Source organism: Micromys minutus (assembly GCF_963924665.1).
Source record: "Micromys minutus genome assembly, chromosome: X".
Lineage (NCBI taxonomy): Eukaryota > Metazoa > Chordata > Mammalia > Rodentia > Muridae > Micromys > Micromys minutus.
The window spans coordinates 101643051-101660283 of NC_137970.1; the positions used below are offsets into that span (position 1 = coordinate 101643051).

The 17233-nt window shown below is 39.5% G+C and overlaps 1 pseudogene across 1 annotated transcript; it reads right to left on the reverse strand.

Moving 5' to 3' along the window:
* Nucleotides 1-659: 659 nt before the first annotated feature.
* LOC308415161 (small ribosomal subunit protein eS26-like) lies at nucleotides 660-7022 on the reverse strand (annotated as a pseudogene). The gene is made up of 3 exons: nucleotides 6911-7022; nucleotides 4890-5307; nucleotides 660-745 (listed from the first exon to the last, which is right to left on the reverse strand). The product of its transcript is annotated as a small ribosomal subunit protein eS26-like (transcript).
* Nucleotides 7023-17233: the final 10211 nt, after the last annotated feature.

Consider the following 17233-nt stretch of genomic DNA (forward strand, 5'->3'; position numbering starts at 1 on the left):
AGAGATGGATTCTCACTGAACCTGGGGAGCCTAGAGTGCACTGATTAGGCTGGTCTTACAGTTGTGCTGTGCTGCTGTGCTTACCTTTGCATGTGTGTGGCTGCTAGGAGTCCAAACTCAAATGTTTTTTTTTCAGACCTCATTTTTAATGGTTTTTAAATGTTTTAACCTCCCTAGTAGCCCATCATCCATACAGAGGTAGTGGAAAAGAAAGGATACAGGGGAAGCAAACCTGTGTAGAAAGGTTCTTTGTAGCAACTCTGTGTTGTCTGGAAATCGGCAGTTCAGTTCATAGGTCAGCAAGCAACGGCAGCTCGATCCACTCACAAACACTTCATGGATACACCGGCAGTCCAGATCTCAAATCTTTATGCTTACACAGTAATCACTTCCCTGCCTAAACCTTCTCCCAAGCCTCTTTTGATTATCTCTGTTAATTGCCATATACATGAATGGAATTACTGATTTGTATGTAGTTCCTCGTTTCACTTTTTAAAGTGACTGCAAGACTGTTTCCCACAGTGGCTATACCATGTTTCATTCTGACCAATATTGAGAAAGCTTTAATGACTTCACATTCTCACCAGAAGTAGCTATTGTATATGTTTTTGAAAGGTATTTTTATTTACTCTTTTTTAAAATTTTTTAATGCAATTCTTTTAGGTCATGTCTTGCCTTGTTGATGAGTCTAATTTCAATTTTTCAGCTTCAAGTTGTCCTATTACTAATTCTTGAGGAGCAAGGCCTGCAGAAGGGGAATTAGAGTCTCCCATTTCAATTTTAAACTTTAGCCCTCCATCTTATTGAATGTGAAGTGGTGTGTTATAGATCTTGTTTGAATTGTCTTACTGATAACACTGCCCATATTTTCATGTGCTTATTGGCCACTTGTATATCTATTGATGCTCTTTCTACAATCATCAGGCTGTATTTTTAAAAGTAAATGGCAGTTATTTTTTGTTAGCACTCTTAAAAATTAAGATATACTGCTGGAGTATGTGATATTTTTCCCACGAAATAATTCCCCATGTGAATAGTTTATCTTTTCCAGCCATTCAGAGAAGCCTTTGAAGGCATGGATTGTGTGAGTAGGGAAGTCATTGTCAATTTCCAGAAGCCCTATTTATCCATTCTTTCTTGATATATTCGAGATGCAGTGCCATACACGCTCTATATCTCTTCACATTTTATTCATATACCTCTCTGAAGTTCTTACTATTTTTGCTCTACAGATGAGATTGAGTAATCTACTGAAAGTTTCATAGTAAGAGGCTGAAAGGGGCCTCGAAGTCAGGCAAGTGTGACTCTTTTACTTTTAAAAAATGTATTTATTCACTTTACATCTTGATCACTGCTCCCACTCCTGCTCCTTCTCTCTCCTGTCCCCCACATTTCTTCCTCCATTCCCCCTCCCCTTTTCCACCAAGAGGATGGTGGCCCCCTCATTATTACCCTACCCTGGCACATTAAGTTTCTGCAGGGATAGGCACATCCTCTCTTACTGAGGCCAGACAAAGCAGCCCACTTAGGGGAACAGATTCCACAGACAGGCAATAGTTTTAGGAATGACCCCAGCTCCAGTTTTTGGGACACACATGAAGACCTACCTACGTCAGGGGCAGGGACTAGGTCCAGCCTGTGTATGATCTTTGGTTGAAGGCTCTGTCACTGAGAGCCCCCAGGGGGTCGTGGCTAGACTCTGTTGGTCTTCCTGTGGAGTCCCTTTCCCCTTCAGGGCCCACCATACTTCCTCCTATTCTTCTATAAGAGTCCCTAATTCCATCCACTGCTTGGCTATGGGTCTCTCTGTACATTCATCTGAATCTGGAGCCTCTCAGAGAACAGTAATGCTAGCCTCCTGTTTTCAAGTATAACAGTGTCAGGGATTAGTTCTTGGCCACGAGATGGCTCTCTAGTTGATCCAGTTATTGCTCTGTCATTCGCTCAGTCCCTGCTCCATCCCCAGTACCTGCATTTGTGAGCAGGATAAATTTTGGGTCAAAAGATTTGTGGTTAGGTTGGTGTCCCTATCACTCCACTAAGGGTTTCTGCTTGACCTTTTCTTTTCAGGTTCCATATTAGTCTCAGCTCATGTCACTCCCATTGATTCTTGGGAGCCTTCCTATCCCAGCTCTCTGCTATGTCCTCGAGATGCCCCCCTGTCCCCACCAGCAGCAGATTTTCATTCATTCTCATGGCCATCTGGCCATCTCTTTCTCTCTCCACACACCTTGATCCCGAATGCCCCTATTCAGTCCCCCACCCTCTCTCTCACCCAGTTCCCTCCCTCTAACTGCCTCCCATGTCTATTTCATTCCCTCTTCTAAGTGAGATTCAAGTATGCACTCTTGGGTCTTCCTTCTTGTTTACTTTCTTTGGATCTGTTGAGTGTAGCATGGATATTTAATGTTCTATGGCTAGTATCCACTTATAAGTGAGTACATGCCATGCATGTCCTTTTGGATCTGGGTTACCTTACTCGGGATGATAGTCTCAAGTTTCTTCCCTTTGCCTGCAACATTCACGATATCCTTGTCTTTCATGCCTGAGTAGTATGCCACATTTTCTGTATCCATTTTTCAGTTTAGAGGCATCTAGGTTGTTTCCAGTTTCTGACTATTACTAATAAACCTGCTGTGAACATAGCTGAGCAAATGTCCTTGTGGGATGATGGTGCATCATTTGGGTATATGCCCAGGAGTGGGATAGTTGGCTCTTGAGTTAGAACTATTCCAATCTTTTGGGAAAGAGCCAGATTGATTTCCAGAGTTGTTATACAAGTTTGCACTCCCACCAGCAGTGGAGGACTGTTTTCCTTGCTCCACAGCCTTGCCGGCATATGTTGTCCATCGAGTTTTTGCTCTTAGCAATTCTGCTGAGTTGGAATAAGGTGGACTCTCAGAGTCATTTTTATTTGCATTTCCCTGATGACTAAGGACACTGACATTTCCTTAGGTACATCTTGGGGATTCGAGATTCCTCCGTTGAGAATTCTGTTTAGCTCTGTACCCCATTTTTTAATTGGGTTATCTCTGTTGGCAGTGTCTAATTTTATGAGTTCTTTATAAATTGTGAATATTAGACCTCTCTCTGATGTAGGGTTAGTGAAAATCTTTTCCCAAACTGTAGACTGCTATTCTGTACTATTGACAGTGTCCTTTGCCTTACAGAAGCTTTTAAGTTTCATGGAATCCCATTTATCAGTTGTTGATCTTAGAGCCTGAGCCATTTGTGTTCTATTCAGGAAGTTGTCTCGTGCACCAAGGCTTCCAAGGCTAATGCCCAGTTTTTGTTCTATTAGATTTAGTGTATCTGATTTTACCTTGAGGTCTTTGATTCACTTGGACTTGAGTTTAGTGCAGGGTGGTAGATATAGATGTATTTACATTCTTTTTCTTGTAGACGTACAGTTAGACTAACGTTATTTGTTGAAGATGCTTTCTGTTTTTCCACTGTATGGTTTTGTATTATTTTTCAAAAATCAAATGTCCACAGGAATGTGGGTTCATTTCAGGGCCTTCAATTTTATTCCTTTGATCAATGTGTTTGTTCCTATATCAATACCATGAAGTTTTTATTATTGCTCTATAGTACAGCTTGAGATCAAGGATAGTGATACCTCCAGAAGTTCTATTTTTGTTCAGGATTGTTTTAGCTATCCTGCATTTTTGCTTTTTATATATAAAGTTGAGAATTGCTCTGTCAAAGTCTGTAAAGCATTGCGTTAGAATTGCATTGAATCTGTAAATTGTTTTTGGTAAGATGGGCATTTTCACTGTTAATCCTACCAATTCATGAGCATGGGAGAACTTTCCATCTTTTGATATTGTCCTAAATTTATGTCTTCAGTGATGTGAAGTTCTTGTCATATATATTAACCAATATACATATATATGATGTATATTATATAATTATATATATTAACATATACACATATATAAATAACAAATTAAACTCTTTAACTTTACACAATTAGTTATACGAAAATATTTTATATTGTTTGTGGCTATGGTGAAGGGTATTGTTTCTCTAATTTCTTTCTCAGCCTGTTTATCATTTGTATAAAGGAGGGTTACTGAATTTTTCTGAGTTAATTTTATAAGCAGTCACTTTGCTGAAGTTGTTTGCCAGCTGTAGAAGTTCTCCAGTAGAATTTTTGGGGTTGCTTATATATACTACCATATTTAAAAAAATACTTTCAATTCCTCCTTTCAAATTTTTATCCACTCAATTTTCTTTAGTTGTCTTATTGCTGTATTTAGAACTTCAAGTACTGTGTTGAATAGATATGGAGAGAGTGGGTAGCCTTGTCTAGTCCCTAATTTTCATGGGATTGCTTAAAGTTTCTTTCCATTTCATTTGATGTTGGCTGTTGGCTTACCATATATTGCTTTTATTATGTGTGCCTTGTATCGCTATTATCTGTAGACTTTGAACATGACAGGAGTTAGATTTTGTCAAAAGCTTTTTCAGCATCTAATGAGATGATCATGCGATATTTTTTCAGTTTGTTTATATAATGGATTACCATGATAGATTTTCCAGCACTGAACCATCCCTGCACACCTGAGATAAAGCCTACTTGATCAAGATGGATGGTGATTTTGATGTGTTCCTGGATTTGGTTTGAGAGTATTTTATTGAGTGTTTTTGTATCAATATTCATAAGAGAAATTATTCTGAAATGATATTTCTTTGTTTTGTCTTTGTTTAGATATCAGGATTACTGTGGCTTCCAAGAATGAGTTTGGCAGTGTTCCTTTTGTTTCTATTCTGTGGAATAATTTGAGGAACATTGGTATTAGCTCTTCTTTGAAGGTCTGGTAGAATTCTGCACTAAAACCATGTGCTTTTGAGTTTTTTTTTTTTTTTTTTTTTTTTTTTTTTGCAAGACATAGGTTTTGGTGGAGGTCGTGGAGCAGCACCAGCAGGTCTGAATCATGTGTTCGGTCCTTCCGGGCCTCATGAGATCAATTCCTGATGACCTGCCTGTGCTTGGCTCAGCTCACGCAGCAATACAGCTTTACATAGAGCTTGGGAAGCACGTAAGCATCAAAGATGCTCGCTTCAGATATGTCCCTGACAGTAGCAGCTTCTACGATGTTTCGATGACAGACTTCTTAATGGCCTTGTCCTTGAGCACACACCGGGTGCAGTTCGTGCAGCGAATTGGCTGCATATGGTTGTGGCCCTTTTTGGCACGACTGTTTCTTCTTCTTCTTCTTCTTCTTCTTCTTCTTCTTCTTCTTCTTCTTCTTCTTCTTCTTCTTCTTCTTCTTCTTCTTCTAACTTTTACTTTCTTTATTTCTTTCGACTCAGTGATTATTGAGTAGAGAATTGTTCAGTTTTAATGATTTTGTAGGATTTCTGGTGTGTTTGTTGTTGAAGTCCAGCTTCAATGCATGGTGGTCCAATAACATACAAGGCATTATTTCAATTTTCTTGTATCTGTTGAGGCTTGCTTTTTGACTGACTATGTGGTCAGTTTTGGAGAAGGATCCATGAGGTGCTGAGAAAAAGGTATATTCTTTGTTGTTTGGGTGAAATACTATGTAGACATCTGTTAGGTCCATTTGATTCATAATGTCAGCTAGTTTCATTATTTCTCTGCTTAATTTTTGTCTGTATGATCTATCAGTTGGTGAGATTGGGGTATTGAAGTCTCCCACTATTAATGTGTGGGGTTGGATATGTGATTTAGGCTTTACTCAGTGTTTTTTTTTTTTTTTTTTTTTTTTTTTTTTTTTTTTTTTTTTTTTTTTTTTTTTTTTAACAAATGTGGGCATCTGTGGTGCAATTAGTGGTGAATGTACCCTACTTATAGGTCGAGATAAGTAGAAGCCCCATGGACCCTAAGGGATGGTAGGAGCTTCCTTGTCTCCTGGATCAGGCCCCTCTCATGCAGCTAAAGGCCCCTGTAGAGAGGTTTTAGTAGGTCATGCCTCAAGTTCCTACTCCAGGCAGACCCAGGACAGAATAGCCACCCCCCAACTCTCTCCTCTACAGATGAGGATTCAGTGTAGGCTCAAGCCAGAACAGTCATGCCCCAAGTCCCTCCCTCACAGGTGAGGACTTGACCACATGTCATTATTCACTTAGGCACAAGACAGAAGCAGGACCACACCCAAAATATGTACATGAGATATTCCCAAGCTCTCAGGCCAAGCCAATAGCTGTTGTCAGGCTCTGAAATGAAAGAAGTGAGAAATTCTCTACCCTCTACTCGTGCAGAAACAATGGCCTAGAGGCCCACCCTGCCTTGGCCTAAGAAACTTCCTTGAGTAAACAGTTCTCAGGAGAATCACAAAATGTGCTGACTGATAACCATCTGACCCTCTAGAGAGTCCCAGTTTGGGTCCTGACGCATATGTTCACTAACTAAAAGGTTTAAAGGTCAATACGCTTAGCCAATGACTTTAAATTATAACCTTGCTGATGTAACCTGTACCCCTAAAAAGTATAAAAACTGCTTATAACAGCCTTTTGGGGTCACCTCTCCTCTGAATGTATGCCACCCCTAGTGTACTGTTCTAACAAATCTCTTTCTTTTACATCAATCCCCAATCTCTTCTCTCATTCATGGGAGCCTCAAATAGATAACACTCAATTTAGGTCTTACAGAACCATCCCAAAACTGTATATATGAGGCCTGTCTGGAATTAAAGGTGTGCAGGAATTACTCCATCATCTGAGAGCTTCTGTCATAAAAGCTGTAACACCATCACTTGGGAAGAGATCTGCTCTCCTGAATTCACTGACAGGGGAATCTTCCCTGCATCCCTAGGTGGCTAATGAGTCTCCTGCTGGCTCAGTGTGGCCCATATCCTGAGCCAGTTTTGGAGACAGAGGCAGAGTAGCAGAGGTGGCAGAACTGGTTTCCCCTCCCTGCTCAAATGCCTCCCCCCCTCACCTGAACCCAAGCACCTAGTGGGATCCAGCAGGGCATGTGGCAGAAGACTTTTCCCCTCCCTGACCAGAGATCTCCTTGTGGGGCCTCCAGAACCAAGACTCACAGGTACCATTGTGTTTAGGGCATAGATGTTCAGAATTGAGGTGTCATCTTGGTAGATTTTTCTCTTTGAGGAATATGAAGTGTCCTTTCCTGTCTCTTTTTGATTAATTTTAGTTGAAAGTCTATTTTACTAGATATTAGAATTGTTACTTCAGCTTGCTTCTTGGATCTGTTTGATTGAAAAACATTTTTTTGTCAGTCCTTTACTCTGAGGTAATGTATACCCTTTTTTGCTGAGGTGTGTTTACTGTATGCAGCAGAATGAGGAATCCTGTTTTTTTTTTTTTTTTTTTTTTTTTTTTTTTTTTTGTATCCATTATGTTAGCCTGTGTCTTTTTATTGGAAAATTGAGTCCACTGTGTGTGTGTGTGTGTGTGTGTGTGTGTGTGTGTGTGTGTGTACATGCATGCTTCTCTTGTATTGCTAGTATGGAATCGCTTATTTCCTGTTTTTTCTTGGATGTAGTTATCCTCCTTTGGTGGGTATTTTTCTTCTAGTATTTTACATAAGGCTGGATTTATGCATAGATGTTTCTTGAATATGAATTTTTCTTGAAATATCTTGTTTATCTATGGTGATTGGGAGTTTTTCTGTGTATAGTAGTCTAGGTTAGTATTTGTGTTTTTTTTTTTTTTTTTTTTTTTAGAGGTTGCAAGTTATCTGTCCAGGCCCTTCTAGCTTTTAGACTCTATTGAGAAGTCAGGTATAATTCTGATAGATCTGCCTTTGTATGTTATCTGGCCCTTTTCCCTTTCTGCTTTTGCTATTCTTGGTTCTATAGATTTTGTGTTTTAATTATTATGTGGCAGGGAAATTTTTTTCCTGGTCCAGTCTAATTTGTGTTCTATAAGCTTGTATGTTATAGTCATCTCTTTCTTTAAGTTGGAAACATTTTCTTCTATAATTTTGTTGTAAATATTTTCTGGTCTTTGGAGCTGGGACTGTTCACCTTTTTCTATTCCTATTATTCTTAGGTTAGACCTTTTCATGGTATCACCGATTTCCTGGATGTTTTGTGTCCAAACGTTTTTAGTTGAACACTTTCTTTTGACTTTGATGTGTCAGTTTCTTCTATTGTATCTTTTTGCCTGAGGTTCTCTTTTCTATCTCTTTTATTTTTTGGTGATGTTTGCATCTGTTGTTCCTGTTCTCTTCCTGAGGTTTTCCAACCTCAGGCCAGGATTCCCTCAGTACACCTATTTTATTTTCCTGTACTTCTTTAAAGAATTCATTCATTTCCTCTTTAAAGGCCCCTATCATATTTATGAGATTGGATTTAAGGTAATTATCTTGTATTTCAGTTGTGTTGGGATATCCAGGACTTGCTCTAGTAGGCTAGCTGAACTGTAAAGGTGACATTTTGCCCCGGCTTTTGTTGAATGTATTCTTTCAAGGAACTTTAACCATCTGGGTGGTTTGAGTCCCTGGATGTTCTTGTTGTAGTAGCTATTGGGTGGTGTCTATCCTTGATGATACTGGTGTGGCAGACCTCAGACCTCCTTGGGCTGTATGGTTCATGATCAGCATGTCTGATGAAGTTGGGCTGAGTGGTGGTGGGACAATGGAGTCCCACCACAGATAGAAGACTGCTCAGGGAAGCTGGAGGTGTCCCAGAGGACTCAGCAGGTAAGAAAGATGGTGCATAAAGGGAATCTAACCTGTATGGTTCCAGATCAGCAGGTATGGTAGGTAAGTAGGACTCTTAAACCCATTCTTTTAACTATCAGAGCCAGGACTTCATTATTCCTTCATCCAGTAGTGTAAAATATGAATCAACCCTGTGTGTAGTAGCCTCACAATAAACATATTTCATTTATTAGCTTTTAAAATACAGAAAAGTTTTGCATTTATCTGATAAAGTATGTCCGATTATTGTACTTAGAAAACACTCAGTGTTCTATAAACATGAAATACTTTTTGCAATATTTGCTGAGGGATTGTACAAATGAGTAAGACTTTGTGGTGGTAGTGCTAATTTCTATGTGTGGATTTTTTTTTTCTTTTTGTAATGCTGTCTCTAAGTAGCATACTAAAAAGGTTCCAGTCTTTCCTAAGGATCACATTTGTTCCATAAGGACATTAAAATCTGGAGCTGAGGAATTATTCAAAGGGTAACTTCAGTGTAGACACTCATGCCAACCTGGTGAAAAAAGCATAAGACTATTCTAAAAACGAGGCTCAGTGACGTTTTCTGTCTTGTAAAGCATTTATCAACAGTGTTGCCATCTCTGGTTCTTTGCCTTCCTGCACAAGCAACTTGGCCTACCTGCCATCTAACCTGCCTCTCAGTTGCTGTAGGGGTTCTTTGGAATAAGATTTATCTGAGCAAAGTGAGTAACTGACATCTAAAGGAAACATTCCCTGAGGACAGGCACTCATCCCAGCAGAAAAGGAAAAGCTGCCAAGTCTGGAGCAGTATGCAACTCATGCTTGCAGAGCTTTCTGAATTCAGAGGAGAAATCTGACCATGCATACAAAGAAAGGCAACTGAATATTCTGTCAATTTCTCCTCCTCCCTTAATGGCATCAGTAGCAGAGACAGAAGAGCCCACCCCTACCCCCATCCCCCACCCTAGTCCCTGCACATCCTTTTGTTAAAACTAAGATCATTATGTCACTAAAGTATCCTCACGGTTGGTCTGAGCATTGTGTGTGTTTGCTACCTAAGGCAAGAGCAAGGAAAGAATATGAGTAAGGTACTTAGCAAGCGCCTTTGCATTCAGAGACCGAAGAGTGCTGAGAGGGAATCTGCTAGGGGTAGATAAGAGCTGTAGGTCACCAGCACCACGTGTGACCTGCTTGCGATATAAGTCGTGAGCTTTATGCCATAATTCTTGTTTAACAAAGCCATAAAGCAGGGGGTGGAGTGGACACAAAGTGCTTTTCAGTGAGGTATTTTTGACATGTTTTCTGCCCATTCCCTTTCTCTTCATAAATCCAACATAACCGATTCAGTGGATTGAGACTTTGGCACACAGTTTGGCTTATATGTATACACAGTACCTAGGCACTGTCTCATTATGCTGCACATGCGCTAATCTGTGCTAACAAAGGAAAAGGACATGATCTTAAGTTGATTTATCAGTTTTACTACTAGCTGTTGGGCCTTTGGTATTTGTTCCCTTATGCATAAAGCAGCAGTTGAACCCTAAATACTACATCTTAACTACTAATTATGTTGCTTCATTGTATAACATGTGATAGGGTATTGGATTTTGTAGTTAAGAGAGGAAATAGGTGAAGAACACTTGGTACTTAGCTCACAGTAACTATTTTTGCAACTGTTATTTATGTTTATTTTGTATGTATGATGTTTGCCTGAATCTATGTGCGTGTACCATATGAAGGTCTGGTGCCTATGGAAGTCAGAAGACGGAACTAGACCCTCTGGAACTGGAGTTATAGACAGTTTGAGCCCCTATGTGGGTGCTGAGAACTGACTTCAGGTTCTCTGTAAGAGCAGCAAATGTTCTTGAATACTAAGCTGTACATTAAGCCCCTATAGTAAGTAATATATTTTTTAAAAATTTCAGTGGTTAACACTAGCTGGAAAGTATACAGATGGTACTAGGTAAGAGTAGGAGAAGGCACTGTGAGGAAAGGAGGAACCTTGGGGAGAAATGGGTAAACTTCATGAACACTGACACAGCTGTTATCAGCTTAATTACATTAGGCTTGTCATACAATCCTTTTCAAGACTCAATTTGTTTATTAGTAAAATATTTTATAGTAAATCAGCCAATGCATGCATATATATATATCACAGTAAATATATAAATAACACACTAAATATAGAAAACATTTAGCATAGTGCCTAATACAGACTAAATGTTTAATAGACCTTAGATGCTGGTACATTTTTCTCTTTGCTATTTGGTACCTCACATCAACAGCACAACAGATAAATGACCTTTGAGATACTGATTTGCAGAGCAGGTGCATACACTGTTCTGTCAGGGCTCTAAGGAGGGATAGAGAAGCCAAGGATAAGATTCATCACCCCTTGTTCATCATCACTTACAATCAACATGCTGTGTAAGACATCATAATAGGGTGTAGGTCCTAGACCCACAACATGCCAATTAGGATAATACTTGGCAGCCAGGGGTCTATTTACAGCCACTGCTTTTTCAAAAATTCTAACGGGGAGGAGCGAGGGGGTGGGTGGTTGGGGGAGCTCCCTCATAGAAGCAGGGGAAGTGGGGAGGGGATGGATTGTTTATGAAGGAGAAACTGGGAAAGGGGATAACATTTGAAATGTAAATAGAATATATCCAATAAAATAAAGAATTCTAACTGCTTCAAATGCCTTTTGGCTCACATCGGGCCAACAGGATCAGGCATTTACACATTTATATCTATCATGCCAACTACTCTGCTAAGGATTTGGAATATCTTAGGGGATATAATAACTCAATAACTCCCTTCTCACAGAATGGACAGAAGTCCAAATGCTCTACTCCTTCCAGACTTCATTAAACTATTTGGGAAAGTTCAAAGTCTTCCTGAAGTCGACTACATCCTCATCCCCAGGATCTATAAAAGTAAGATAACAATCTGTGAATTCCTGAAAGAGGACTGAATTCACAGGTACCCCCCCCAACAGAGCACTGTACCCTTGGCCTCGGGTTATGTGATCAGTAAATATATAGATATAAATATTTTCTTAATCACGTTTTCCTTTCTTTTTCAGAAAGACACATGTGAGATTTCATTAAAAGCCCCAATTTCAAGAGTCAAAACAAGATGTCCAAACTACACAAACTGTGCTGAACGGATACTTGTAATAATTATCCAATTTGGTTTGTCTGGTACAAAACAGTCTAAAAGAAACTTGATGAAATTATGCTCTGGAGAAATGGCTTAAGATGTAATATTTGAACACTTGCACAATTTCCAGAGATACTGTCTCTTTCTTTATGAGAGAATGGGACAACACCTCTGTTTTTTTTTTTTTCTTTCTATAAACAGATGGGAAGCCAGAAAGGGGGATGACATCTGAAAATAATCAATAAGAGCATAAAAGAATAAGTAGATTTGTAAAGAACAGTTTTTTCTCCCTCATCAAATCAGAATTTCATTGAGTTCTACTTTCAGCTGCAGATACATACATTTGCCACACTGATATTGATATAATCAAAGAACTCTTTAGAATATTAATGTCCCAGCCAGGCATAGTCGTGCACACCCTTAATCCCAGCGTTCAGGAGGCAGAGGCAGATGGATCTCTGTGAATTCAAGGCCATCCTGGTCTTTATAGTGAGTTCCAGGACAGCCAGTCCTGGTCTTTAAAAAGAAAATGTCCCTTATTAGCAAATTCATCATCCATTGAGTAAGACAGGAGGCAGAATGGTGCCAAGAGAAATAGATCCAGGGATTGAAAACCACATTTATTCTCTGGGGTTTAGTCTTATGTCATTCAGAATTTAGAAAAAACATATTACATTGAATATCCTACCTCATCCTAATAGTTAGCAGAAGATATATCATATCTGAAAGAGTTCATAGTGTTTTGTTTTTTGTTTTACTGACTTCTGCGTGTTTCTTCACTTGATCAGCAGTAAAGCTTTTAAATAGAGAAGGGTTTAAGTGCAGGTGATTGCCTCTAACCTTCAGGGCAAGAAAAGCTATAAAGACTGCAGCCTATCTACAATCACACATACTGGTTACTTGTTGCTGTAACTAAAACAGTCCTGACAGAAGGACCTTATGGATGGTGGAGTTTATTTTGCTGCACTTATAGGAAACAATACATCATGATTGGAAATTATGGTAAAGCCTGATAACATTGCATTCACCATTGGAAGGCAAAGGGAGAAGAATGATGGTGTTCAGTTCATTTTTATCTGTTTATTCACTCCAAACTTCAGGCCACAGGATAAGTTAAGGTGGATCTTCCCACCTCAATTAACTCATCAATACCATCCCCTCATAGACATGCCCAGAAGGTAATATATTCTAAATAACTTCTTACAGACATTCCCAGAGGCTTGTCTACTAGGTGACTCTCAATCTCTTGAAAACTGATCTTAGCCATCAGGTCACAAATATAGGAGGGGCCAGGGGATAGAGCAATTGTGGCAAGGAGATGAAAGAGCTGAGGGTTTGTATTTGGCAGTGATGAAATGAGCAGAGAGAATGACCCAGGACTCAGAAAGGTGCTTAGACTCTTTCAGAAAGCATGGACATAAGAGTCATTCATGAAACCATAGAAAAAAGAAGAAAGTCAATAGGATTCTGTCTGAATTTTCTTCTTAGATGCTGAATAATTCCAACTGTCATCAGAAATGGCATTGACTTGGCATATGAGAGAGCTTAAAACTTCCCTGGAAACAGCATCATATAAATGGTACATCTATATCATCCACTTCTCTACAGGCCTCAAGGAAAATCAAGAAGAGAGGACAGAAAGATTGTAAGATGAAACAGTAGGAGAGGGCAGGAGAAATAGTGTCCCTTACACTCCATAGGATGAATACATTCACTAACTCATAGCAACAGTGGTTATCTGCACAGGAACATGTCAGTCAACTTTTCAGCAAAGAGTGGGGAGGTTTTCATGAACATCCATAGTTGTCACACTACTGATAATTGATTGCTGCCAGAGAGAGCGTTTTGTTTTCCTTCCCCCAAGTGTTCCCTGCTAGATCAACTAGTGGATAACCTCACACTCATGAGTATACAGGTAGCACAAATTGAACTCAATGGGTTACAGAAAACAGAAGATATGAAGTTTGGAGTAAGGTGAGGGTGTAGGTGGATAGAGGAAGAGTTGAGGGAGGACATGTTGGGGTGAATATGATAAAATCTATGCCAAGAATACTTTATAGAACCTAGAAAAGTTGGATTGATCAAAGACTTAGTGGAGTAGGCAAGAGTTATGTAAGACTTGACTTAAGCAGTCTCCCACTCGTCACTCTAGGACACTTTTCATATTATTTACAAAGGACAAAGGATACTCTTATGTAATGAGGCCTGAGGGCTACATCTTAATGAAGGTGTCAAATTATCAACACTGATAAATGAAGCAGTGCAAGAACCCGCTATACCTCTTTAGATGTAAGATAATTCCAGAAAGACACAGGCTTCAGAGCAGCTACTATTCAGAGAGTGAAAGGTTTGACAGAAACCATGCTTCAGGAAGCAAAGTACAGTGTCCTTATCTTTTCAAAAATACTTGTGGCTGTGTGAAGGGTTTTATCCCAGAAGGGCTTTTCTTATGTGTCTTTCTCTGATTCTCTCAGCTGGCCTTTTTATTGGTCTGACATTTTGTTTATTATAAGCAACTTCAAGAGACTACCAGCCTCTCTTCATTGCTTGACGCCAAAAATCCTACCTGGTTTTGACAATACCCTTAGGGACATATGTTCACCATCTAGGGAGACCTGAGGGGTTCTCAGATCTTATGTTTGCCCTTCCTTGGGCTGTACTTCTACATCACTGTGCTGGAGCTAAGAATAGGCAAGGTGGCTTGTTTCTTCTGTATGGACACTTCCTTTTCAGTAGGCATCATGAATGTTGGTAGGCCCTGATCTTATCAAGTGGCTTGATTTCTAATAGAACTTTTGTGCTCTGAATAAGCTGGTAGAACCATTGATTGCTAGGTTTCTGAACCTCTTATGATTCAGGTAACATCCTTGCTGTACTGGTGGAAGCTGGAAGGGGAAAGAAGTCACAGTGTTCCCAGACTTTCCTGCTAGAAGTAAAATTCTTGCAACCTGAGGCTTCAAAACAGGAAACACTTTCTAACAGCAAGAGACACTATCCCTTCCTTCAGCTCATCAGTGTCCCTTCTTGCTTGAAAATCAGCCTATGCTTCAGTGCCTATATTTAAATTTTTGACAATAAGCAGACAAATGTAAACTCCTTAGCCATTTTACGTGCTAACTTGTTGGCTTTCTAATATGCAGAATTTAGATTTGAATTCACTTTAATTTTCTGATAATATATGGTAGCAGAAAGAGGGACACAAGAAGTTCAATCCATTGCCACAACAACTGGCAGTTCTATGAATAAAGGACATTGTGGCTGTTATTATAGCGACTATTAAAATCCAAAACAATTGGCATATCAGTCAATAAACACATTTTTTTTCTGAATTTATAATAAAAACATGAGACACCAGCACTCTGCCCCTCTGAGAAAACAATGAAGTCCTAGAGTAGGTATTGTTGCCAAAGGAGTACCCCCATATTTGTCTTTGCACTTGCCTAGTGGAAAAGGTCATTGCACAGAGCTTGTTTGGTAGGATGTAGAAGTAGGTTATAGGTGAAATATCAGAAGCATCTGCTAAAGTTATAGGCTAAGGACTCCTCTGTGTGTCTCTCTGTGTGTGTGTGTGTGTGTGTGTGTGTGTGTGTGTGTGTGTGTGTGTTTTGTGGTGATCTGATTGTGTTGGGGAGAGTTGTTAATTTTGTTCATTTGCTTAATGAAAAAGAAATAACATAAATTTGGGTGGGTGAGTGGAAGGTCAGGGAGGAGTTGGAGGAGGAAAAGGAATAAGATTAAGATACACTGTGTGGAAAAAGTTTTAATTAAAAATTAAAACTAAGAGCATCTTGTGACTGGAAAAAGGCTCCATGGTTAAAAGTACTTACTCCTTTTCCAGAGGACGTACAACTGCTTTTCAGCTTTGAATAGATGCCCATAATTCCAGTTCCTGGGGACCCAAAAATTTCTCCATTCTTCCTTGGGCACCAGGTACACAGATGGTGCACACACATGTAGGAAAACCACTCGTGGATGTAAGCCTGGTGAAACTATGATGTGAGTAGCCAGGGAACAGAGAGAGGTCTGGGCCGAGCGCAGGGAAAGCACACCCCAACCCATTGGTTCAGGGGAGCAGGAACTCTGCCATAGGGACTCAGTTTCCAACTAGAGCGCCTGAACTTGCAGACCAAATGCTCAGGACATCTGACACCGGGAAGAGCTGGAATCCAGGGACACAGGCAAGGTACACGGGAGAAACGGGAACCAATCACTGACAAGACCACCTATAATCACAGACAACAAGATGGCACAAGGAAAGTGAAAGAACTTACCCAGTGGAAACCAAGACAACCTGGCAATATCAGAACAATCAGAATCAAACCCGATTTCTCAACAGAGACTATGAAAGCTAGAAGATCCTGAACAGACATCATACAGACCCTAAGAGAACAAAAGTGTCAGCCCAAGCTGCTATACCCAGCAAAACTATCAATCACCATAGATGGAGAGACCAAGATATACCAAGAGAAAACTAAATTTACACAATATCTGACCAAAAACCCAGCACTACAATGAATTATAGGTGGAAAACCCAATACAAGGAGGGAAACTACATCCTAGTAAAAGCAAGAAAATACCTAAGCAAGAAAACCAAAAGAAGAAAGACACACAGGCACAATTCTACCTCTAAAAGCAAAAATAGCAGGAAACAGCAACCACTATTCCTTAATATCTGTTAACATAAATGGACTCAATTTCCCAATAAAAAGACATAGGCTATCAGACTGGATACATAAAAAAGACCAAGCATTTTGCTGCATACAGGAAACTCATCTAAGAGACAAAGACAGGTACTATCTCAGAGTAAAAGGTTGGGAAAAAAACCTTCTAAGCAAATGGTCCCAAGAAGCAAGCTGGAGTGGCCATTCTAATAACAAATAAAGTAGATTTTCAACCAAAAGTTATCAGAAAAGATAAGGAAGGACACTTTTTACTCATTACAGGGAAAATTTGTCAGGAGAAACTCTCAATCCTCAACATATATGCTCCAAATACAAGAGCAATCATATTCATAAAAGAAACCCTACTAAAGCTCAAAAAATACATTGCGCCCCACACAATACTAGAGGGAGACTTCACACCCCACTCTCATCAAAAGACAGACAGATCATGGAAACAGAAACTGAACAAGCATGCAGTGAAACTAGCAGAGGTTATGAACCAATTGGAATTAATAGACATCTACAGAACATTTCACCTAAAACAAAGAATATACCTTCTTCTCAGCACCTCACATCACCTTCTCGAAAACTGACCATATAATCGGTCACAAAACAAGCTTCAATAGATATAAGAAGATTGAAATACTCCCATGCATCCTATCAGATCACTATGGACTAAAGCTGGTCTTTAATAACAACAAAGACAAAAAAAAGACCATATACACATGGAAACTGAATAATGCTATATTAAACGATAGCATAGTCAAAGAATAAATGACAAAAGAAATTA